Genomic DNA, 26042 nt, shown 5'->3' with positions numbered 1-26042 from the left:
TATATATTCACAGTGAAGTGATATACAGAAAATTGATAGAGAAAAATTAATTAGAGGTATTTCAAAATACTATTTCATTCTTACTACTAATTTATCTTAGTATCCTCATTGTCTGGTTTTAGAGAAGCCAACAATAAATGACAAGACTTTATTTATAAGGCATTACCAATCAGGAAGCAGGAGAATAAATAGCTATATCTGCAAATAGAGAATTCAAAATATTTAAAATGTTGCTGTATGTATGCCGTATGTATGACATGTGTATGTAGAATCCTGATGGGCATACTTAAGGAAGTAAACGGATTTGTGCTAGTTATTGATCATGAATGCTTTCTTTCTCTCCCTCTTTCTGCATAAATATGCATATAAGGATACTTTAAAAAATTGTAAAATTGTATAACTTAGATAAGTTTGTTTTTGTGCAAAACATTTTGAAATTTGTGCACATAAAGGATCTTCAAAAAAGTTCCTGGAAAATTTGTATTATGAAAGAACTGTGTATAGATTTCAACAACTTTGTATCAAAATAAACTTTTTTACTTTGCTTTTTTCTACAATTTTTGTACAGTACTCTTGTAAATACTTATGTATATAGTCATATATAGAGAGCAAGTATACATATACAAAATGCATATATGCTTACATAATCATAACTATACATATCAATAGAACATTTTATATATAATATTTTATACTAATTTGAGCATTAACTGATTCTTTAGTACATAAATACATATATACATTTAAATATACATACATACTTGTACAAGCTGCGATTTATTGTTATTTTATGTATACTGAATCAGTAACATTCTATCAATTTATTGTGTGCAAAAACTTAAACTATATGTGAATGTTCTATGTGGAAAACTATAGATGTTAGAATTGGTTAGGTAGAATAAAAAGAAATAAAAGCAAATTGTTACATGTAGACCTGGTCAATGCAAATTTTGCAAGCTGCACATAAATTTTGTAGACCTAATGATTTTTGAAAACCATTTCCAAGGTTGTTTATGTCTCATGTGGAAATCTAAATGGAATCTTACAGGAACTGGATTAAAGAATTTACCTCTTGTCAAATATTGCTGGCCTCTGCTTTTTAATTTTTCTTCCCCTCAAAGTTCTCTTGCCTTTAATACATGCTTAGACTTAGTAGGCCAAAAGTAGAACTCTCTAGCTAGTATTTTTTTTTTCTTCCTATTGTGCAAAGGAATTTTTCTTTAATGCTTACATGGTTATTTGAGTTTTGCAGTAGAATGCTGTGCACTGCAGTTTTGCTTTGAAATGAATGATCCTCTTTTTTTGTTTCAAGGTAAACAATTTTTGCAGTTTTGTCGTGCATTGTTAGGAGTCTTCCTATTGCTTAGATGCAGAAGGGGATTTAAAAAAATCTCTGCTGTGAACAACTGTTTGATCATCAGTGCTTCCTTATTATTTTTTTTTCCTCTTCCTTTTGTGTTGGTCTTAGCTCCTGTCTGTTCTGTGATACATCAGGCTATGACTAGCTGTTGCCACTCACAGCAGAAGCAATTGAATCTTTGTCTGAAAACTACCTTGTTTCTCGGAAGTCACATAAACATCTTAGCAAGAATGGTTGATGAAATGGTTTTTGCCAGCAGTTCTACTTATCTGACCACATACTTCCTTTGTGTAAGATTTGGAATTATTTCCCCTTTTCACTTTAGTGGGTATAATCAGGCTCAATTTCTCCCTGTATGTGGATGCTTTGTTCTTTGAGCTTTTTCCATAGAAATAGTGATTTTCAGTTGTTCTGGACTTATCTTTCAGTGTGAAAACCTAGTGATTGTTCAGCATTTTAAGCAGCAGAGATAATACTCTATTTTTAAACTTCCAATTGGAGCTTTGTCTTTCCAGACAGTGAATAAAATGTTGTATCTCATAAATGGTATTTCACCTCATTGTCTATATCATTTCTTCCATTGAATTAGATTCTGTATACATATTAAACCTGGGTGAAAGATTTGGTAAAGGATTGATATGAGCCAGCTAAAAATGATGTGCTCTCTGCTGAGAGCCCAGTCTAATTTTACTTAACTTTTTTGTAATTTGAGAGAAAAATGGCAATTGGTGTTTTTAGAACTGGGTTTAATGACAAATGAGGAGATGCTGGTGACAGAGGGTAGTATTCAAATTCAAGGCAGGGACAGAACTAGAGATATGAAAAATATAATAAGGAGAAAGCTATTGGTATTTATACACAAAAATAGGTAATAGGTATAATTTAGTTCATTTATGTGTATAGATTAATTTAGAAAAGATTATCCTCTGATTATTAAGATCTTATATGTATTTAGAGCTATTTTGAAAATAATTTCATATAATACATAAATGGATCTCTGTACATTTTTTTAGAGATTGATCAGCAAAATAAAATAGTTTTGTATATATGTAAAACTTTTACTTTTTGTTTGTATATATATACAAAGCTTGAATACTGAAGCTATCACTGACAAAATCAAAAGTCAGAACAGCATTTAGACCAGTGGTTAAGATACTGATTGCCTGTATTGAAGAACCTGGATTAGATCCCTGGCTCCTGCTCCTAATTCCAGCTTCCTGTTAATTCAGATCATGGGATTCAGTAGTGATGGTTCAAGTCATTGGGTTGCTGTCACACATATGAAGACCTGGATTGAATTTCAGGTTCCTGGCTCTATTCTAGCCCAGCTCAGGTCATTGTAGACACTTGGGGACTGAACCAGTGAATAGGAGTACTTTCTTTCTCTCTCTCTCAATCCCCCCCCCACCAAAAAAATCTGAAAGATATTTTAAATGGGGGGAATTTCAATTCCAGACAATCTACAATTTAGGAAGGTTTGGTATGATTTTTTTTGAATTATGATGATGTGAAACAATGCAGATTCAGTAGAAAGCACACTTGAAATTTTGAGTTTCCATCTTTTTCCAGGCTCACAAGATGAAATACCAAACTCCCAGAGCACCAGGCAGTGGCAGTAATGAGCTGCTGCTCCCATTCAGTCACATGATCATGAAAGTAAATCATTACTGCTATACAGTGCATTGTGTTACTAACCTGTGATGTTAGAGTAGGGGTATTAAATGTTTTTCTGACTTAATATGACTATGGATTTGCACCACCAAATAAATCTCCTTTAAATTCCATTATTCATGAATTTTTTCAAAGTACTGTCATACAAGGGGTCTTCAAAAAGCTCATGGAAAATTTAATGCCAATAAATAAAATAAAATTATATTTTAACTCACTTTTCCGTGAGCTTTTTGAAGAACCTATGCTTACTATGGGTTTGTAAGAATATGACCCCATTATCAGGATCATCTGCAAGTTTTATATTTGGATGAGTTTGACTTATAAATGGAACAAATCTCATGAAAAAATAAGAAAAATAGCTCATTTTCTTTTGGTTGTTCCCACTAAAATTATTTCAAATAATACTTCATAATAAGGCTTTAGACTAGAGATCATGGAAAAGGGACATAGAGGAAAATATGTTTGATAAATTATAATAGGTAGGTTAATAATTTAAGATTTAAGTATTTACAATTACAATGTATATTGCTTAATTTATGTGAAAATATTATCCATTCTTTGTAGTGTTCAATAATAAGTCAAATGTCCTTTCTTCAATAGATTGAAAAAAAAGTACTATAGCACTTTCAGGTACATAACAGCAGTTTTAATACACACATTTGGGCCGGCGCCATGGCTCAATAGGCTAATCCTCCACCTAGCGGCACCGGCACAACGGGTTCTAGTCCCGGTTGGGGCGCCAGATTCTTTGCTGGTTGCCCCTCTTCCAGGCCAGCTCTCTGCTGTGGCCAGGGAGTGCAGTGGAGGATGGCCCAAGTGCTTGGGCCCTGCACCCCATGGGAGACCAGGAGAAGCACCTGGGTCCTGCCTTCGGATCAGCGCGGTGCGCTGGCTGCAGTGTGCCAGCCATGGCGGCCATTGGAGGGTGAACCAACGACAAAGGAAGACCTTTCTCTCTGTCTCTCTCTCTCACTATCAACTCTGCCTGTAAAAAAAAAATACACACATTTGATTCAAAACTACCATGATGACTTGTCATCAAAGACAATTTATTTCATGTTGACAAAGTAAATTCTGGGTGTAGTTAAACAATTTTCATTTGCTTTGCCTTGTGCAAACATCTATAATGTTCTTTTAGATAAATGCTCTTTGTCAAAGTGACAATATAGTTTTCCTTTTGTGAAAACTGGTTTGAAACAAAGATGAATTCGATTTTGTTTCTTAAGAGCATGTGGGGAAGTTATTTCTACTCAACCCCACTTGGTATTCTCCACCAGTCCTTTCTGATGTCTCAATTGTGGTTATTGTCTCTGTTACTGAGTTATTATTTATTTCAATATGTATATTCATAGAACATCAGCCTTCTTTGTTTAGTAAGCTGTTGGTAACATTCTCTTGCAAAGTACAGGAATGCTAACAGTTTTATTAACTAAATATTATTGGTAGCATATTTACAAGAAATGCCATGAAACAGCAATATCTTTTTTTTTTCAAACTGTAATACTCAGACAAAAAAAATCATGCTTTCTTTTTGTAGTGTGAATAGATGAAATAGAGCTGATATGTAACTTTGCTATCTTAAAATGAGGCCAAAAATAAAGGGAACTGAATATTTCATGTTAAGTGAATACGACAGACAGAGAGACACAGAAAGGCACATACTGCATTTCTCCTTCATGTATGTGGAAGCTAAAAAAACCAAAACAATTAAAAGTCAATCTGAACACAGAATGATGATTACTGGAGAATGGGAGGGAGTGTTGCTGGGTTAGAGGTATCAAATGAAAGTTAGACCAAAGGAATAGGTTTCTAGTGTTACAGAGCACAAAGAAGTGAATGTGGTTCATAACAATGTAGTATATATTTTATGGACAAAAAGAATTAAGAAGTTCCAAAGCTGTAATCATAAAGTAATGCCAAAAAGGGGAAATGTTCATTATGCTGATTATGTCAGTACACATTGTATACATGTATTGAAATGACACAATGTAACCCTCAAATGTGTACATTTATTATTCATTTTAAAATTAGAAAATAAATTTGGTTATGTTAAAAAAAACATTTTGAACCCCTTAGGAAAAAGAAAAGCACTATGCATCTTTGCATTTTAAACTTTGTCCTTTTCCCCTATCAGATACCAATATATTGCTTTGAATTCTGTCCTTTATTTCTGGTAACCATTCTGAAAGTTCAGATACAAAGCTAGGGGTGATGTATCTCCTCCCCAGCTAATGTATAAATATCACATAAGACATTGCACATTTACAGGACTAGTTATTATTAAAAGAATATGTTGTGAAGAATTTCTCATTGTAATCAAATTAACAAAGGCTATTGCTATGGGCTGCCATATGAATTTTGCTTATTACCAAGACGACTGCTTACAATGGTGTTCATTAGATTGGTGATTCTTAAGAAATCTATGAAACTATCTTTTTACTAATTCTGAGTTTCATGATATTTTTATCTTTATTTTAGGAAATTGAGACATTTATATTCATAATTCAGATTCTCTGAAGGCCACCCTTTTTGTTAATTAAACTTTTATTTTGAGATAATTATAGATTCACAGCCAGTCAGAAGTAATAATAGAGATTCCACCTCTCCTTTACCCCATTACCCTCAGTGATAATATCTTCAAAACTTTAGCACAAGACCACAAACAGAATATTTACATTAATATAGTCAAGACACAGCACGTTTCTGATCTCTCCTGTTTCTGTAATGTAGCGACTACCACTCCCTCATCGTAGCCACTGGCAACTATTAGTCTGTTCTCCATCTCCATAAATTTGTCATTACAAAATGTTATATAAACGGAAATTCACAGTGTGAGATACCTGATGGGATGGCTTGTTTTTTTCCCCCATTTAATATATTCATGGAGATTTCTGCAGACTGTTACATGAACATAAGTTCTTATTTTTCTGGGATAAATGCCTGAGAATTCAATTGCTGGGTCATATGATAATTATGTGCTTAATTTTTTAAGCAAATTGCAAACTGTTTTTTCAAAATAACAGTACCATTTTAATTTCACAAGAAATTAATAAAATAACATTTTCTCCACCCTCACCAGCATTTGTTGTTTCTCTTTTTTATTTATTTAAGTCATTGTGATAGGTATGTGGTCATGTCCACTTGTGATTTTAACTGCACTACTCTAATAACTAATGATGTTAAATAATGTTTTATGTACTCATTTGTGATCTGTACATATTCTTCGATGAACTGTCTCTTCATGTCTTTTGTCTTTTTTCTGATTAGATGGCTTTTTCTCCATTTTTTTGTGAGAGTTATTTATATATGTTTTCTAGATGCTACTCCTTGTCAGGTATATAAGGTACAAATGTTTTTTTTTTTTTTCTTTTCCTTGCATTTCATTTCATCTTTCTTATAGAGTCATTTGTGGGGCAAAATGTATTCATTTTGACAAAGTTATTTTATCATATTTCCTGTTTATGAATCATGCTTTGGGTATCAAGTTTATAAAGTGTTGGGTTTCAATGAATTCCTGGAATTCTCTCAAAAAGCTTTACAGTTATATGTATTGCACTTAAGAATATGATCCATTTTGAGTTAATTTTGTATAAAATTTAAAACTTATAGCAAGGTCATTTTTTATTTTTTGCCTAAAGATGTTCAAATATCTCAGTTCCATTATAGGAAAGATTATCTTCCTGCATTGAATTGATTTACATATTTGTCAAGAATAAATCAGGAGGGATCAGCACTATGGTATAGAGAGTAAAGTCGCCACCTTGTAGTGCTGACATCCTGTATGGGAGCCAGTTCCAGTCCTGGCTGCTCCACTTCCAATCCTGCTTCCTTCTACTGCATCTAGGAAGGCAGTGAAAGATTAGCCAAGTGCTTAGGCCCTTGCACTCACGTAGAAGACCTGGAGGAAGCACCTGTCTCCTGATTTTGGAGCCATTTAGGGAGTGAACCAGCGGATAATAGATCTTTATCTCTGTTTGTCTCTCTCTCTCTCTCTCTCTCTCTCTCTCTCTGTAACTCTGCCTTGAAGATGAATAAATAAATCTTTTTAAGAATCAATCAGAAACATTGCTTTATGTCTTTTTTCCAGGTTTTCCATTTCATCCCATTGGTTTATATATCAATCTCCAAGCAATAACACACGTTATTGCATACTGTAACTATCTAATGTTTTTGAATTAGAATATTCTTCTCTTTGTTATTCACTTTCTTTTTTTTAAGATTTATTTATTTACTTGAAAGTCAGAGTTACACAGAGAGAAGGAGAGGTAGAGAGAGAGAGAGGTCTTCCATCTGCTGGGTTACTCCCCAGTTGCCTGCAGCGGCCAGAGCTGAGCCGATCTGAAGTCAGGACCCTGGAACTTCTTCCAGGTCTCCCACAAGGGTGCAGGGGCCCAAGGACTTGGGCCATCTTCTACTGCTTTCCCAGACCATAGCAGAGAGCTGTATCAGAGGTGGAGCATCTGAAACTCGAACTGGTTGGTGTCCATATGGGATGCCAGCACTACAGATGGCAGCTTTCCTGCTATGCCACAGAGACAGTGCCTATTATTCATTTTCAAAATCCTTCTATTCTAGTTCTTTTTCCTGTATATTTATATATATATAATATTATAATATATTATGATAGTATTATTATTACTATGCTGAGTTTCTTAAGTTTGAAAATGATGTCTCCCCATTTATTTGGGTATTCATTTATTTGTTTCTATTTAATCAATATAATGTTAGTATACAGATCCAATACATTTTTTAGATTTATGCTTTAATTTTGCAAGATTTTAAGTGGTATAATATCTTCACTTCAAATTCTTATTTCTATATTCAGTGCTAGGACATAAATACATAATTGATTTGTTTAGATTGGTTTTGTATCCTTGTAATGTTGCTGAACTCAGTTATTAGTTCTTGAAACATTTTTAAAAAATTTCTTAGAAATTTCTACATAGACAATCACATAAGCTATAAATTCTTATTTTTTGGTTTACCCGTGTGCTCCTTCTTTTGTTGTTTTCACCCATTACAAAAACTTCAGCCAGTGGACATTTATATGGCATTGCTATTCTTGTTTTTTTTTTTTTTTTTTTTTTTTTTTTTTTGACAGGCAGAGTGGATAGTGAGAGAGAGAGACAGAGAGAAAGGTCTTCCTTTGCCTTGGTTCACCCTCCAATGGCCGCCGCGGCCAGCGCACTGTGGCCGGCGCACCGCGTTGATCCGATGGCAGGAGCCAGGTGCCTATCCTGGTCTCCCATGGGGTGCAGGGCCCAAGCACTTGGGCCATCCTCCACTGCACTCCTTGGCCACAGCAGAGAGCTGGCCTGGAAGAGGGGCAACCGGGACAGAATCCGGTGCCACGACTGGGACTAGAACCCGGTGTGCTGGTGCCGCTAGGTGGAGGATTAGCCTATTGAGCCACGGCGCTGGCCTGGCATTGCTATTCTTAGTGGAAAATATTTTGTCTTCCTTCTTCAAACACATTGTGGCATTCCCCAGTAATTCATCTGAGTTGGGAATTTCTTTTCCTGGAGATCTTAATTTGTTAATTAATTATCGTTAATAGATAATGATGTAATCAAATGACCATTTACATTAGGTGAGTGTGGTTGTTTGTACTTTTAAGGAATTGATCCATTTTGTGATCTTGTCTGATGTATGTGTGTTCATAGTATTTCTCTATTTTCCTTTGAATGTCCTATTCTTGTTGATATGGTATTTGCTCATATTAGTAACTGAGATATTTCTCTGAGATCCTATTGGTTCCTGGTATGAAATATGACCTTCCATTAAAAGTTGTACTTGTAAAATATCACATACTAGATTCCTGATCTTATTAAATCTTTTGTCTTATTTGGCTTTCTGTGGCTGCATTTTTGTAGGGAAAATGGAAGTCCCATTTCATTGTACCCGGGTTGATGTAGAAATGCAGCTTCTCCAACTGACCTTAATCAACACCAGAGAAGGCAGTATTTATTAGCTTTGAAATTTGTGGAACACCTGATCTCCACCAGGTCACTCACTGATGTTACCCTATATTGCTCTCTATGTGTTTTCTTCTGACACCACCCCAGGGTAGTCTCAGTTTCCTGGGATGCTTACATTGCATTTCAGAGTGCTGGTTTTATTACTCCACTTTTGACTCAACTCACTACTAGTGTCTGGGGAGAAGCAAATGATGGCTCAACTATTTGAGTTCATGTCAATCATATGGGTGACCCAGATGGAGTCGCTGGCTCTTGACTTTACCTGGTCCAACCTTGACTCCGAACTCTTGTATCAGCCATTTGGGAGTGAACCAACAGATGGAATATTCTCTCTCTGTCTCTCTGTCTCTCTGTCTCTTTGCTTTTCAGCTTAATTCAAATTTATCAACTTAACCTAATCAAAGTAGGTTGAATTACTTAGAATTACCATATAGGTCAGCAGTCCCACTTCTTTTTTTTTTTAACTTTTATTTAATGAATATAAATTTCCAAAGTACGATTTATGGATTACAATGGCTTCCCCCACATACCGTCCCTCCCACCCACTACCCTCCCCTTTCCCACTCCCTCTCCCCTTCCATTCACATCAAGATTCATTTTTGATTAACTTAATATACAGAAGATCAGCTTAGTATACATTAAGTAAGGATTTCAACAGTTTGTTCCCACACAGAAACATAAAGTGAAAAATAATAGATGATTTTTTTAAGTGATGATGAAATCAGATCAGACCTATTGTCATGTTTAATCCCAGTGAGAGTAAAGTTGGGAGTTGATAATTTTTTTTTTTTACAGAGGATCAGTTTAGTATACATTAAGTAAAGATTTCAACAGTTTGCACCCCCATGAAAACACAAAGTGAAATATATTGTTTGAGTACTCGTTATAGCATTAAATCTCAATGCACAGCACATTAAGGACAGAGATCCTACATGAGGAGTAAGTGCACAGTGACTCCTGTTGTTGACTTTACCAATTGACACTCCTGTCTATGGCATCAGTAGTCTCCCTATGCTCCGGTCATGAGTTTCCAAGGCTATGGAAGCCCTCTGAGTTCTCCGATTCTTATCTTGTTTAGACAAGGTCATAGTCCCACTTCTAAATGTGCTGTATTTTGGATAGGAATTGATTTTGTTACCAAAAGCTACATATGCTGGAGGCTTGATCCTTAGTGCAGCAATTCTGAGCAGTGGAACATTTAAGAGATAGGGCCTAATGTAAAATGACTAGATTACCAGGAGTGCCGCCCTTAGAAAAGATTAATGTAGTTCTTGTCTGACCTCTTCTAGTTCCTATGAAAGTTAGCTGTTATAAGAAAGTGACCCTGGCTCCTGAATCTTCCCTGTCTTGTTGTCATTTCATGATATGACATCTTTTACCATGCAGTTCTCATGATTGCACACACTCCTACCATGATGTCATTTGCCAGGCTGTAATGCAGCCAAGAGTCTCCACACCAGAGGTGAATGGATTCTGGTACCCTGCTCTTGAGCCTCCAGAACTGTTAAGTACTTAATACTCTTTTCTTTTTAAGGCACCCAGTCTTAGGCATTTGGTTACAGCAACAGAAAATAAAATAATACAGGGTATATTTCCAAAAGAATGTAAATCAAGATCTCAAAGAAATATTAGCCCTCCTATGAACATTGCAGCGATAGTTACAGTAGACAAAAAATGTGGAAACATCCTAAATGACTATCAATGGATGAGTAAAGAAAATAAAGTATATATATATATATATATATATATAATGGAATATAATTCAGTCTTAAAGAAGGAGGGAATTTTACAATATGAGACAAAATGGACCTTGAGGAAGAGAAATCATTCAGTCAAAGGAAAATACTTGATTACGCCTATTGTAAACAATCACACTGCAGAAGCAATGAGTAAAAGGAATGCCAGGGGCCACAGTGAGGAGAAAATGTGAAGTTGCTAATCCACAAGTTCAAAGTTCTAGTTATACAAGGTGAACAAATTCTGGATGTCCATGAACATATAGTCATGCAGAACATGGAGATATGTTGATCAATGACAGACAATGTATATGATGGTGGTTCCAGATGTTTATAATTGAGCTGAAAATTTCCCATTATCTATTATCTTTTATTGTACCTTTTCTGTGTTTCAATATTTTTAGATATACAAATGCAGTTGGGTTACATTTCCCAGTAACGTGCTGGTAATAGGTTTGCAACCCAGAAGCAATAGGCTGTATCTTATTTCCTAGGAGTGTAGGCCCTGGCTCCTGGCTTCGCATGGACCCAGATCCAGCTGTTGCAGCCATCTGGGAGTGAACCAGCAGATGGAAGACTTTTCTCTCTGCCTTTCCCTCTCTCTGTCTATAACTCTACCACTCAAATAAATAAATAAACAAATAAATAAAATCTTAAAAAGAAAGAAAGAAAAGCTATAGGAAATAGAGTTAGTCATGAGATGTAGGACCTGGATTCCCAGAGAAGTCTTCAGATGTCTCAAGTTTTGCCCTAATGAGTTTTCACTGATGATCTTCAAGGTAGAGTAGATTTATCCAGTTTGTGTCAAAGTTGTATGCTTCTTGTTCATTGTTGTGATGGGGAAGCAGAGTGAAAGATGGTTGATTAAAAATCTCACTAGAAGTAAAAAAAAAAATCTCACTAGAAGTACATGAATCATGTTAGCATAGTTTTTTAAGGGGCAGAGACATAAATTATGCATCCTTCTGGGACTTGGGCTCTTTAGGGGAAAGGAGAAAAGAATTAGACAACAGAGTTCTGCAAGGGTCAGGATTCAAAAAGCCATAACTTACGCTACCTTTGAGACCAGAATTTTATGGGGGAAGTAGAATAAAGTTAGGCAACAGAGTTCTGCAAAAGGGCAGGGTGAAAACATGCAGTAATTATACATACAATTGAGATCTGTAATCTTTGAAAAGGAAGAAGAGTTGACAACAGCAGGTGGTGTAAATTCACTACCACAATAATGAATGGATTGATTTCTTGCTGGAACCTGAACCTATTATCTCCTGTAAAGATTACTTGAGAACACATTGAAGAGTCTTATGTTGGAAACTTTCTATCTAGGCTTCATTCTAAGTGGCTTTTACTATTTCTATCTTGAATCAATTCAAAGAGATGACCCTGAATAGAAGTATACTCTAGAGAATTTGAGGAATCAAAATATTATTTTTCTTTTGGTCAAACCAGCGACTTTTGAAAGTACATCTCTTAAGCATCATCATTTTAAATGCTTAAAAGCTTGAATTTCATAAACAAAATTGAAATTGTAATAAATTTCTTATTAATTTGGCGTCACCTATTTTATTATGGTTGGACTATATTTCCTTTAAATCATTTTGATATACATAGTACTTTAAGAAAGATATTGACTAGACATATTATTGTTGTTACTTTAAAGATAAACCTCTGAAATAACTGTTTTTAGAAATCAGACTTTTTCATCATAGGGATCATTGATATTTTGAGCTACAGGATTCTTTCTTTGATATATGGGCACTACATTGTCATTGTAGGGTATTTATCAGAATCTTATCCATTAAGTTAACACCCTTATAGCAGGGACAATCCAAAATGTCACAAGACACTGTCAAATGTACTTAAGAGGTCCCAAACCCCCTACTGAGCTTCCCTACTGAGAACCACTATTGTAGATAAAGAAGGGAATATGGAATTTAGAGAACACATTGAATACATACTGCTAAGTGGGATTGAATGGACAGACTTCTACCAATCCTCTGTTCCACAGGAACTTTGCATGCATAATCTCTGATTACACAATCACCATAGGATATAATTCTCAATTGTGGATGGACATCTAGACTCCTCTATACTACATGTTTTAAAAAAGAGATGTACAATTTGGGACATGCTCAGTAGGACTTGCACCACATGGTGGAGTTGGAAATGTGCCAGGGGATTCCAATACAATCCCATCAAGATTGCATGTACCAATATCATCTCACTAGTCCAAGTGATCAATTTCAATTCACAATTGATCACACTGATAGGTCTAAGAGTCAAAGGGATCACACAAACAAGACTAGTGTCTGAAAATACTAACTGATAGAATCAAAAAGGGAGAGAATGATCCAACATGGGAAGTGAGATACACAGCAGACTCGTTGAATGTCAGATGCCCTAAGCAGCACTCTGGCCTCAGAATCAGCCCTTAAGGCATTCGGGTCTGGCTGAAGAGCCCATGAGAGTATTTTAGGCATGGAAAGCCAAGGCACTCTGGCAAAAAAAAAAAAAAAAAAAAAAAAAACCAACTAAATAAAAGATCTCTGTGAGTGAGATCCCACTGGAAAGAATGGGCCATCAAAGAAGGACGTACCATTCTCTGAAGGGAGGAGAGAACTTCCACTTTGACTATGACCTTGTCTAAATAAGATCAGAGTCGGCAAACTCAAGAGGCTTCCAAAGCCTTGGCAACTCATGACAAGAGCCTAGGGTGATTACTGATTCCATAAACAAGAGTGTAATTTGTTAAGTCAACAACAGGAGTCACTGTGTACTTACTCCTTATGTGGGATCTCTGTCCTTAATGTGTTGTCCAATGTGAAGTTATGCTATAACTAGTACTCAAACAGTATTTTACACTTGGTGTTTCTGTGTGGGTGCAAACTGTTGAAATCTTTACTTAATATATGCTAAATTGATCTTCTGTATATAAAGAGAATTGAAAATGAATCTTGATGTGAATGGAATGGGAGAGGGAGTGAGAGATGGGAGGGGTGCAGGTAGGAGGGAACTTATGGGGGGAAAAGCCATTGTAATCCATAAACTGTACTTTGGAAAATTATATTTACTAAATAAAAGCTTTTTTTTTAAAAAAAGAAACACTGATTTGCCATAATCTTGATGAATTCTATCAGACACAAATGGTATATTCAGATATTTTTATTTTGGGAGAGGTTGCCGTATGAATTCTAACATACAACAATTTATTATGCATTAAATTAAATTAATTGTCCCTGAAAATTCACCAGAATCAAGCCTGGAGATACATATATATAGGAGTATACCATACCAATATTCTCACTTGTTAATTTATGTAGCCACCTGACAGTGTATCCCAGGGCACCACACTAGTGGTTTACAGTCCAAGAATACAAATTCCAGGTGGTTGATCATTTACAAAAAAACTAAACAGGGGATATTTACAGATTAAGTTATTGTCTGATGAGCTGGTAATTAAAATATTCTCTATTAAAATAATTTAACAATTTAAATTAATAATTTAAAATTAATAAAATGTTCTATATATCATTTATATATACATTTAGATGTATATGTATGCAAACATGACACTAGTTCACTAGAAAGGTAAGATTATTTTACTTTTAGCATTGTACATGAAATTCTTTGGCAATTTTCAGCTAATTGTTAGTTTGTGGTACAAGACAAATGGTCTGGATTTAGCATCAGACCTGATTTATTCTCCATCTGCTTCTACCCTATAGGTCTAACTCCTTCATATGCTTTGAATCAATTCTTATCATAGAGGACTTAAAATAATCATGTAAATACATACATACATACATATATATATATATATATATGAATGCATGTAAACTTTAGAACAATGTGCAAAACACTTAAACTCAGTCAAAAATGTTAAGTAGAGATACTGGCTCAAACTTTCCCTCGTGATTCTTGCTCCAGTGTTTAATTTATTGGCAGCCAGTCTCAGGACACAGAAAGTGAGAAAAGCAAGAGATGGCAGAGGAATAAAAGTGAAAGAAGAGTGTGGCCTCGGGGGGAGACTAGATTTAGCCTTATCCTATAAGGAGCACACTAAAACCCAAAGTGCAGAGCCAGAGATGTTCTCATCTTGAGGCAATGGGGACCACCTTTCGGGATATCTAATAGTCAGTAGCTAATCTTGTGGGAAAGAAATAGTCTCCTGAGACTGTTTTGCTGAGCACAATTCTCTGGATAAGAGGTATCTGGCTTGCTATTAGCAATATGCACAGCAGCTATGGGACCAGTGTGCCCACTGGTAGGGAAGATCTGGGTTAATCATCAATAGCAGCAACCACAGTATATTACACAACTACTTCATTTGATATTTTCAGAGGCAGCAGTTTACTTTAAAACATCACTGAACCAGACAATGTGAATTGGCTGTATAATATTAGCGCACCTGCATTTTTCTGAATTTCAGCTATCTTTAATCAAAGCTTCATTATTATTTTCAGAGAGATAATTTAGATATAAGCAATCAACGCTTGTGGTATACAGGTTACCAAGAGAAAATATGATTACCTACTTGCAAAATAAAAGTGAGATTTTATATGGCTAACTCCACTATTCTCTTTATAAACTGAGAAATGCAAATTTTTAAAATAAATATTTTGCAGTTTATGTATTCATTTATAAAAAAAGTTTATTGAATGATCTCTATATACATAATAATGTTATATAATTTGGGTTACAGGGTTCAAAAAACATCATTTCTCATCGTTTCATTCTAGTTGAGGGAGAAAGGATCTCAACAAATCAAAAAGTACTAGTTTGGGTGGCAATAAATGCTATAGGAGAATTTAAAGCAGGGTAGAGGAATGGGTGCAGGTGGATATAGCAGTGCATAGATGATGCTATTTTAGATCAGATGACTAAACAACTAAGCTGAACTGAGTGATGTGAAGAAATAAGCACAGTGAATATCGACTTCCCTAGCCTAAATGTGTTCTTGCAAAAACATGTAGCATAACATGCTTTAACAAATTCAGTGTAATTTTTCCATTAAATAAGGTTAAGTCATGGATGACTCTTACAGTAAAGGATGATATCATAGTACTAACAATCTCCCAGCACTGACAGTCACTAATGACAGATGTTTCTGAGCCATATTAAAGCTGTGCAGAATCAGAACTATTTTAGTGTCTGATATCCAAAAATATTAGTTTATGAAACTATTGTAAGAGGCCGTCAACAGTAGGAAGTAGGTATTTAACTTCTTGGAAGTCTAGTGCCTGTCTATTACTTTCACTATGAATGTTAGACATAATTTCATTATAACAATATTTAGTATTGAATTCTCTTCTAAAAACATAGGGGCATAAGGGGGCTGTTGGTTCTAACACATGCCACTTAGGAGAACATAACCTTAAGAAACAAAACAACATAACTACATTTTATGACTATCAGTGTGGATGAAGGATGAAGTCAAATTAATTTGTTCACAGCATCTCATTAAATGATCAGAGCTTTTATATTAAATGTGAGCAGTGAATGGAGCATCACATTAACTTATTAACTATGTAGAAACTACAATTTTAATAATTTCTTGTACTTTTCTACTTCTTTCCTTATTGACTGATATAGCTTTTAGAATATTCTGATGTCAAAAAATCTGGAACCTATTTATCCATATTTTCAGTATTTCAGCTGCTTACCACACTTTAGAAAAATCTCAGTCACCTCTTCAATAAACTAACTTTGGCTATAAAAATAACTGATTTTTTTTTCTTTTATCATATTACCCTTGGTAAAGTCATATCTAAAAAAATACAATACCTGCAAAAGAATACGTTGCATATGGAAATATCAAAGAATTGTTGAAAACACTGGCTGTTTACTGAAGTATATAATTTGGTTTTATTTCAAGAACAATATTCAGATAGCTTTCATCATAGATGGAAAACTAAGCAAAGTGCCTGCTACAATTTCCTTTGTCAATTTTTTAAATGAAAGAGAGACCATAACATTCTTACTATCAGATTTCTGAGTGAAATGATGTCCTTGGGAATAAATGGAAAATTTTAATTCCTAATAATATCATAGTTGTGATTCAATTACTTAGAGTGTTAAGAACAGATGGTTTAGTCAGAAAATTGAAGCACGAAGCCTCATCCTAGCCCTATATCCTTGACAATACATTTTTTCACAGATCTAAAAAGACTCCTTGAAATTTGACTTATGAACCAGAAACTATATACAGCTGAAATAGTTATACTATATTTGGAGGAGCCCAGATTGTATGTGCTCCTGATAGTTTTTGCACCTCTTTTCAGGTTGTACTTCAATCATATCTATGTTAAAATAAGTTAAAGTGAGATTATGCTATCTAAATTATTTTCAGCATCTAAGATATTCCTCTAGACTTGAGCAAACTTCACATAGCCAAACGTATTATTAACCAAGATTCCAATAAAGTTACTTCCACATTTGATATTAATTATGCCTGATATAAAAGACATTTTTATTATTGGAAGGAATACCTCTAAGACCTTAGTAGGAAAATCTGTTTTGTGTTCCTATCTTCAAGTCAAAAATATGCATAATTAAACAGAAACCTTCCCTAAGTCAGAGATATGACTAATACTTACCAGAAGCCTGAGTCTGCCAAGCACGAGAAATTATTTGAAGATTCTAGCAATGGTTTGACACTGGAAATAATCAGTTAAAACCTGCATTTGTCTACTTAAATGTATTCTTGAAAACAACAATTGAATTCATGATTGCTAATTCTAGATATTCATTTTCTATTTGCCTTACATGTTCACATTCCTTAAATTAAGACATAAGTTATACAATACAAAATAGAACCCACGACATTTGTGTGATGGACATACTGATATAGCATTTGTACACCAATTAATGAAGTTCTTGAAAGTAGACTGAAGAATGTAATATAATGTGCTGACAACACAAGCACTTTTAAAAAAAAAGATTTATTATGTATTTTCTTTTTTTTTCACTTTTATTTAATAAATATAAACTTCCAAAGTACAGCTTATGGATTACAATGGCTTCCCCCCCAATAACTTCCCTCCCATCCGCAGCCCTCCCATCTCCCGCTCCCTCTCCCATTCCATTCACATCAAGATGCATTTTCAATTCTCTTTATATATAGAAGATCAATTTAGCATATATTAAGTAAAGATTTCAACAGTTTGCACCCACACAGAAACACAAAGTGTAAAATACTGTTTGAGTACTAGTTATAGCATTACTTCACATTGAACAACACATTAAGGACAGAGACCCTACATGAGGAGTAAGTGTACAGTGACTCCTGTTGTTGACTTAACAAATTGACACTCTTGTTTATGGAATCAGTAATCACCCTAGGCTCTTGCCATGAGTTGCTAAGGCTATGGAAGCCTCTTGAGTTTGCCGACTCTGATCTTATTTAGACAAGGTCATAGTCAAAGTGGAAGTTCTCTCCTCCCTTCAGAGAATGGTACGTCCTTCTTTGATGGCCCATTCTTTCCAGTGGGATCTCACTCACAGAGATCTTTTATTTAGTTTTTTTTTTTTTTTTTTTTTTTTTTTTTGCCAGAGTGCCTTGGCTTTCCATGCCTAAAATACTCTCATGGGCTCTTCAGCCAGACCCGAATGCCTTAAGGGCTGATTCTGAGGCCAGAGTGCTGTTTAGGACATTTGTTGTTCTATGAGTCTGCTGTGTATCCCACTTCCCGTGTTGGATCGTTCTCTCCCCCCCTTTTTTTTCTAGCAGTTAGTATTTGCAGACACTAGTTTTATGTGTTTTAATGTCAGTGTTAGAGAAAGAGAATCTTCCATTTTCCGTGCACTCACCAAGTGACCACAGCAACCTGGGCTAGACCAAGCCAAAGCCAGAAACCAGGAACTTCTTCTGGGTCTCCCATGTGGGTGCAGAGGCCCAAGCCCTTACATCAAGTTCCACTGCATTCCCAGCCTATTAGCAGGGAACTAGATCAGAAGTGGAGCAATCGGAACTTAAACAGGCAGCCATATGGGATGTGCCGGCATCACAGACTGTGGTTTAACTCTCTATATCACAATGTTGACTCCGCAAAGCATAATTTTCAGTCACTAAAGGTTTTTTATCTTCCAACTGGAGAAAATTGCCTATGTCTCACCATAAAATGTGTAAGAAATTTAAAGATTGGTAGGCAGAGTTCATATGTTGTGATAGGTGTTTGTCTATAGGCACACTCAAATTATACAAATTTAGTCTGAACATATTAAATATTTAAATATCTAAGCACCTAATACTATGTCATTTTGGCGCCTTGGAGGAGAAAAAGGCAAGTCCAATTGAGAAAGGCATTCTATTTCCTTTTTGATAATAGGAAAAGGACTCCAGGAAAGTTTAGCTTAGCATGTAAACTGAGAATTAAGTACAAATAAGATTTGCAACTAGGAGGAGGATAAATATTTCTGTAGGGTGGAGAATGGAGTGTTGAATATTTTTGAGAGATTCATGTCCTTTATTGTTTCTAAAAGAAAATGTTCAAAACATAAGAAGTCTCAGATGTTCTTAAAAAACATTGAAATTTTATCTAATAAACTTACATAGAAAAATATAAAAGAATGAATCAGAAGTCTAAATAAAGGTGTGTCAGGGGTAAAACAATTTTCACTGTACTTTCATATAATCTACTTTGCTAAAAATTTTTATATTATCGTGAAACTGGAGAAAGCAGTACAAACCAAATAGATAGCATACACTTAACAGTATAGTCTTACTATGTAATGTTTCCGCAGTAATGAAAGACTTACATCACCATCCAGGATTTTTTACATTGAGTTTTTTTTTTTTTTTTCTATTTATTTTTTGGACAGACAGAGTTAGACAGAGAGAGAGAGAGACAGAGAGAAAGGTCTTCCTTTTTCCATTGGTTCACCCCCCAAGTGGCTGCTACAGCCGGCACGTTGTGGCCGGCTCACTGCGCCAATCTGAAGCCAGGAGCCAGGTGCTTCCTCCTGGTCTCCCATGCGAGTGCAGGGCCCGAGGACCTGGGCCATCCTCCACTGCACTCCCGGGCCACAGCAGAGAGCTGGCCTGGAAGAGGAGCAACCAGGACAGAATCTGGCGCCCCAACCGGGACTAGAACCTGGTGTGCCGGTGCCACAGGCGGAGGATTAGCCTAAGCCGTGGCGCCAGCCTTACATTGAGCTTTGAACCAAAATATACCCCTGATTGGAATGACTTGACTTGAAAACCTGAATTAGAGACCAAAATCAGAAAACTTCAGGAGTATTCAGATTCTATAGTTTTGTGCTTTGTGTGCGCTGTTGGTATTATAACTAAAGACAGAACAATTTAGAAAAGTGTCAGCTACTAAGTATTTGCTAAAAGTTGTTATCTCCTCCTTTATCCTCAGAGTTGGACCTCTGTCCTGCTTCCAAAAACCTATACCCTTGATTTCTAACTTTACTTTTTAGTACTCTACAGACAGTACAGTAAGAGAAAAAGAGGGTTCCTGTAAGCGTGATATGTCCAAGGATAAGCTTCCACACAGATACATACATTGTTTTAACTAAGGATTTGGCTTTCAATTCTGACGTGGTAGATTGCACTGATAAACTGATTAGGCATGGATTAGCCTCAAGAATATTTGTGATATCTCCTCTTACCTAAGATACAAGCTGAATACAAGTAAAATATGTTTTATTTCAGAATGGTGTTTTTTCAGTATTTGTTTAGAATAGTATTTCTCGGCCGGCGCCGTGGCTCACTAGGCTAATCCTCCGCCTAGCGGCGCCGGCACACCGGGTTCTAGTCCCGGTCGGGGCGCTGGATTCTGTCCCGGTTGCCCCTCTTCCTGGCCAGCTCTCTGCTGTGGCCAGGGAGTGCAGTGGAGGATGGCCCAAGTCCTTGGGCCCTGCACCCCATGGGAGACCAGGATAGGCACCTGGCTCCTGCCATCGGATCAGCGCAGTGCGCTGGCCGCAGCGTGCTGGCCGCGGCGGCCATTGGAGGGTGAACCAATGGCAAAAGGAAGACCTTTCTCTCTGTCTCTCTCTCTCACTATCCACTCTGCCTGTCAAAAAAATAAATAAAAATAAAAATAAAATAAAATAAAATAGTATTTCTCAAGATGCAAACCAGAGGTCATAGGACTCAGAACCATCTGGAATGAACTCTAATCATAAACACAGTCCACATCCTTCTATCCCACTCCACACCTATAATTAGCATGAGGCTCTGGGATGGCTTCAGGAACTCTGTACTTTCAAGACTCTGTTGAGGTGATCAGCACATTGAAGGTTGTTGTGAATTCTACTGGAGAAGCTCTCATCAGTGGTGCCTAAGGTTTTCCACCATTAGGCACAGGAAACCAGGGAAATTTATTAAAAGAATGCAGGAATATTTGTTCAAGCTTGTGTGCAGTTTAACTCATCTTACTAAGAGTTAGACTCATCACCAGGCTAAGTGAAGAAAATGATCACCAGGCAAATGCTTACCCTTGACGTTCAAAGACATGCACAGGCCCTGAGTCTAACTACTTAAAATGTCTCATTGACCTTATCCTGTCCTCAGACCTCACATTTCATTTCTTGAGAAAAAGCTTTTGCAGTCCTTGGAAATGTTTTAAGGTATGTTGGAGTATGGAATCCCTCAGTGTGCTCCCTGGGGACTGCCACAGTCTCTTATCCCGTTTGCCCAAGGTATCCTCGTTCTATGAGAAGGTAGGTGACTGGAAGAAGACCACAAGAGGATTTGACAAAGTACAGGGCTCAAGATAGGGACCATAGGGCTAATTTATGTGTATGGATTCTTAATATTTTATTATCTCAGCTAAGTTTCTGACTGATTTACTCATTCATTCTCCAAGTATGTGTTGAGTTACATGGCAAGTGTTTGTGTAGACATTTGGGATACATTAATGAATAAAACAGTCTAAGTCCTTGTTTTGTAGAGCTTACATTTTAATGGATTCTGGAGTCGTTTTATAACTCACCAAATACCTGCTGTCTGTAGTTCTTTTAGAGATATGCACCAATGGGCCATTCAGTTTTTTTTTTTTTATTGTTAGCTGCAGTTTTCATTCATATGTTATTTTTTTCAACAGATTATGTCAAGATCTTGCCAAAATAGTGAAAAATTCATTCAACTTCCATTCCAAAATTCTAGCATATGAATTATTTCTTGACCATGATTTCACCATTGTTAATTTGATATTCTAAATTTGTTTATAATAAAACATAAATCATAAGTTTAAAACAATGTGCATAAGCATCCTTTAAAGTCTATAAATTTAAAAATTTTACAATTTTTGAGGTAAAAATACATTAACACTGTTTAAAATGTGAAAAACCATGAATTGCCAATGCAAAGAATTATCTTCATACACATTGCCATGTGAGGAAATTGAGAATTAGATCTTTTAACAATGGTAAACCCTATTGCTATGGAAGGCAACTCTAAAAATATCACCAAGAAAATAAGTTTATTTCATAAAACTAAGTTAATTAGACTTAGAGCAGTGGGGAGCATACCCCTTGACAACATCTTGGCTGTATTTCAGAAGTTAGAACTCTGGGTAGGGTATATATAATGTTTTGGGCTTTGGCTGGACACTTTGAAGGGTTTTGGGAACAAACTGTGTTGGTCTTGCGAGAGAAGATTCTGATTGGGATTAGCAGAGTTTGTGAATAGGATTGGCAGGCACAGCAAGATGAAGGGCTTCCAGTGCATGCTGGCAAGAAAACTGTATTTGCTGTTCACCATCATGTTATCCAGGTACAAGTGTTTGATTATGAAAATAGCCAGGTTATTTTTATGGGTCTCTGTTAGACTGTTTAGCACAAAAGAGGAGTTTATTCTTTGTCCCAGAATTGAGTAGCATGGGAATAGGAAAGTATGGTACTTTTAGTTCTCAGCTGAGCCCCCATTTTTTTCTTTCATATAAGTTGTTGTTGTAGATAAGTTGGATGTTATTTATTTCATATAATAAGAGAGGAAAACAAGGATTAATATTTTTTATCATTTATATGAAAACATGATGTTCTCACAATGTTCTAATTCTACCAGCTACACTGATATTTTGCGTTTCTATATATGTTGATTTTTAAAAATATTTCTCTTTTTTTCTTTCTTTTCTTTTTTTTTTTTTACAGGCAGAGTGGATAGTGAGAGAGAGAGAGACAGAGAGAAAGGTCTTCCTTTGCCCTTGGTTCACCCTCCAATGGCCGCCACGGCTGGCGCGCTGCGGCCAGTGCACTGCGCTGATCCGAAGGCAGGAGCCAGGTGCTTCTCCTGGTCTCCCATGGGGTGCAGGGCCCAAGCACTTGGGCCATCCTCCACTGCCTTCCCGGGCCACAGCAGAGAGCTGGCCAGGAAGAGGGGCAACCGGGAAAGAATCCGGCGCCCCGACCAGGACTAGAACCCGGTGTGCCGGTGCCGCTAGGTGGAGAATTAGCCTAGTGAGCCGCGGCGCTGGCCTCTTTTTTTCTCTAATGCATAGATTTCTAGAAAATCTATGAGTGGAGGAATGGTAAAATCAGTGATAAAGGGTGCAATGCAGAGAATTCTGAGATTTTTATTCCTTTTTGTTTCCTGATATTGACCAGGTATAATCTTAAAATAAATGGCTTCCTATAATGAAGAAAAATAAAGAATTTGTTTGTTTGCTGTAGACTTTCAGCTTCTAGAAATTACCAAGAAACCACATTTGAAATGAAATTGTTATGACAAGAACACCCTTGATCTTCCTTTGCTTGAGTAAAGCAGATCAGCATTAGAGACAATTGGATCAACATTAGCTGTTTTCCAATTATTGTCAATGAGACTTCATTTCAGATCCTCCGTTTTACTGTAGTTAGCAATTGTTAACGTTAGGCAGAACTGAATTAACTTTAAAACTACACACTAAGGAAATTGAAGGTGATGTTTATCTGTTAACGGTGCTGGTACCATTTGCTTGATGTTATCTTGTCATTGTTTTTATTGATAGCATGATTGTATTTTTTCTTTGATGCATTTTTCCAGTAGTATTGCTGATTTTGGGGTTTATTTTAATATTGTAACCACAAGTAGCTTTTTGCTATCTTATTACCTTTCCATTCTAATTAAATCTGATCTAAGACCATAGCATAATGAAATGCCATGAAAACTACATTAGGAGTCTGAGCAATCTGAATTCTATTCTTATATCCCAAGAAAATTCTTTTCAGACTAATTTCTTTTTTATTTGGGGTTTTTTTGATTGGGTTGTTTGATTGATAGAATCTTTCCATGACTATGAAGGTTTAATCCATCCATCCTTTCTTTATTCATTCCTTCCTTCCTCCTGCCCTTCATCTCGCCTCTTTTCTCATTTCCTCTCCACTCTTCTCTCCTCTCCTCCTTTCTTCTCCTCTCTACTCCTCCTCCTTTTCATTCCCCGATCTTCCTTCTTCATCTTTCTTCTTCCTCTTTTCCTCCTTCTTCTTCCTTTTATTCCTCCTCTTCCTCTTCTTCTTTTTCTTTTTTCTTCTTCTTCATTTATCTCTTTCACTCTTTCTCTCTTTCAAAGAGATATACTAAGATTAGGACAGAAACAGAGAAAACCAGAGAGGCAGACAGAGATATTTACAAATTCATGCCTCAGTTGAACACAAGAAACAGAGGATGGACCAGGCTGAAGTAAGAAACCTGAACTCAGTATGAGTCTCTCTTGTGGGTTGCAATACCCACAGCTATTTGAGACATCACCTGCTGCGTCCAATGATATGCATTAGCAAGAAGCCATATTGGAAGCAGAGCAAGACTTAAACCCAAACACTGGGTAGGTATTCTAACAGGCATCTTCACTGCTATACCAAACACTCTACTCATTAATTTATCATTAATCACAAAGTATCTGTAGTAAATTAGATTGTCTATGTGTATGTGTGTGTGTGTAATGTTTTGTAAATATCACAACATAATACTTTCATATTCTGGTGGTTACAGATATAAAATGGAATTCTCTATAAAATATGAAAGAAATAATAAGGTCAAATTAAATTTAAAATTTTGAAATAAAAACTTTAAAATTTAAGTATTTATTAAGATTCTTGAAGGAAAAGTTATTTCTAAATTAAATAATATTTTGTTCATACAACATGGAGAAGGTAATGGTCATAAAAAGTCTAATCTTTTTTTCCTTTTCTTCTCTAGCTTTCTGCTAATGAAGTTGGATTTTGACTCAGCTCCTAACTTTAGAAAATAGTAATGGTTGGGGCTGGCGCCATGGCTCACTTGGTTAATCCTCTGCATATGGTACTGGCATCCCATATGGGAGCCCGGGTTCTAGTCCCGGTTGCTCCTCTTCCAGTCCAGCTCTCTGCTGTGGCCCAGAAGGGCAGTGGAGAATGGCCCAAGTCCTTGGTCCCCTGCACACACATGGGAGACGGGGAATAAGCACCTGGCTCCTGGCTTCGGATCTGTGTAGCTCCGTCCATAGCAGCCATTTGGGGCGTGAACCAATGGAAGGAAGACCTTTCTCTCTCTCTCTCTCTCTCTCTCTCACTGTCTATAACTCTATCTGTCAAATAAAAAAAAAAAGAAAATAGTAATGGTTAAGAAATCTCCAACTATCTTGTTTTCTAAAATGTAATCACTTAGCTCAAAAAACCACCCTTCCCATTGAGCCCCTGTTGTTTGTTTCTCATAATTCCTGTAAGATTTGCAGATGGCTCCTTATTTGCCTATGGCAAGGTAAACACAGGACTTTCCTCCTTTAGCTTGAACCTGCCAACAAAACCAGACAGTCCCAGAAAACTGCCTATTCCTTGTTTCATGAATGATTAGCTAGGGTAAGAACTGTTTGTCCCTGTGGAACTAGCTAGAACCAAGGATTGACACTTCCACTGTAACAAAGACTTCCCTGATTGCAAACATACCTCAGTTGCAAACCATTCCGCCTTTGGCTTGTTGTCCTCTCCCTGGCTAAGACACTGATTTTCAGATCCCACAATTGTGACAGCCTGAATAACGGTTTTCTCTTTGACTTTGCCTTCCATTATTCTTCCTTTTCTTCCTCTTTTCCTCTCATGTCTCTCTTTCCTTGACTCTTCATTGTATATAAAAAACCAAAAAGATTCTCAGATTGTATTCAAGGTGAGGCTTGAATCAGACCAGGCATTTTCCTTGTCTTGCTAAACCAGTAAGAATAATGAGGAGCAGATGGGCATGTGTCTGCTGAAATGAGAAGGGAAAAGATTAATTGCATACTAAAAAAATAATGCTTCTGAGCTGAATAGCATTTTAAGGACCACACAGCACTCAGTTATGATAGAATGGTAAAATTTGGATTCATCATTAGAGAAGCTTAGATTTGAGATTGTTAA

The sequence above is a fragment of the Oryctolagus cuniculus genome, chromosome 10 (genome assembly GCF_964237555.1).
Source record: "Oryctolagus cuniculus chromosome 10, mOryCun1.1, whole genome shotgun sequence".
Taxonomy (NCBI): domain Eukaryota; kingdom Metazoa; phylum Chordata; class Mammalia; order Lagomorpha; family Leporidae; genus Oryctolagus; species Oryctolagus cuniculus.
This window is presented reverse-complemented; position numbering follows the sequence as displayed.